The sequence below is a fragment of the Balaenoptera ricei genome, chromosome 8, assembly GCF_028023285.1.
Source record: "Balaenoptera ricei isolate mBalRic1 chromosome 8, mBalRic1.hap2, whole genome shotgun sequence".
Classification (NCBI taxonomy): Eukaryota; Metazoa; Chordata; class Mammalia; order Artiodactyla; family Balaenopteridae; genus Balaenoptera; species Balaenoptera ricei.
In genome coordinates this window covers 34,224,745-34,226,002 of record NC_082646.1, presented here as the reverse complement: position 1 = coordinate 34,226,002, position 1,258 = coordinate 34,224,745, and positions in this window count along the sequence as shown.

The window sequence follows — 1,258 nt, the reverse complement described above, 5'->3', positions numbered from 1 at the left end:
CTGTTTAAAATAACAGTAACAAAATAATGTATTTTGGACCTATGTAGAAGTAAAATATTGACCAAAAAAACCCAAAAGGTGAAAAGTGAATAAATCGATTTTACCTGTTGTAAGGTTCTTGTTTGAAACATAGTGTAAGTGATGGGTTAAGGTGCTGTGTAATAAATCAAGGAGTCATATTTTATCTTGAGTAACCATTAAAAATTATACTAAAATGTATAACTAAAAAGCTAAAAAGGAGAAAAATGGAATAATAAAAATATTCTATTGTTCCTTCTTTCTTGCCTACTTTTGGATTAAAGGAAAAAAGAACAGAATTAGAAAACAACAAACAAGATGGTAAGCTCAAACCCAACCATGTCCATAACATAAAAGGACTAATCTACTTAGAAGACAAAGGCTTGATGAAAAAATAAAATCAACAACGAAAACGAATATTCTGTGTGTGTGCGTTTCCCTCCCTCTCTCTCCTACTGCTGTTGGCTGAATATGGAATAATCAAGATCAGTTTTTGGAGGACTAGGGGAAAAGAAAAGGGAGTTAGCAAGGAGATGGAAAAGAACAACATTCCTCTCTCCCCCTTCTGAAGCTCAGATACACAGCTATTAGACAAAAAAAAACGACAACGAAACTATAGATACGAAAGGTAATTTTCAATAGGAAATAAGAAATATGTGTTTCTATTAAACAGCACGTTGTACTGTAGTGTATATGGAAAAATTTTTTTAGCCTTCAGATGTAACTTTTAAAGAAAAAGAAAAAAGCCGGATGGTAAAAGAATAGTTTCCCAAGTAGTCATAATAGATAAACCTAATTAATTAACCTAATTAATTCAGAATAACTTTTTATTCAGAAATGTTTGAGTCACTAAACTTAGGTATAAATCTAAGATTACAGCGTTTGAGACTAAGAAATTAACCCACGCAGCGTAATTATTATCGAGTTAATTTCAACAAGTATGTACTGGCAATTTTTCTCCGCCCCCAACCCCTAGTTTCCAGCACCGCTAAGACGGCGTGAAGGAGCGAGAATGACGGTACGCGCGAGAGGAGCTGCGGTAGCGGCTCCCTGGAACCTCAAGGGGTATTCTTCCTCCGCCAGCTGCCGCCGGGCTGGAGGCGGATCTTCTCGGCCTAGGTAGACCCGTGACCCCGCCCCACTCTGGCCCCGCCCCCGCAGCGTCTGGCCCACCCAACGGCCGCCGCGTTGCTATGGAAACGGCCCCCGCGTTGCTATGGAAACGGCCCTCGCTCTGCGC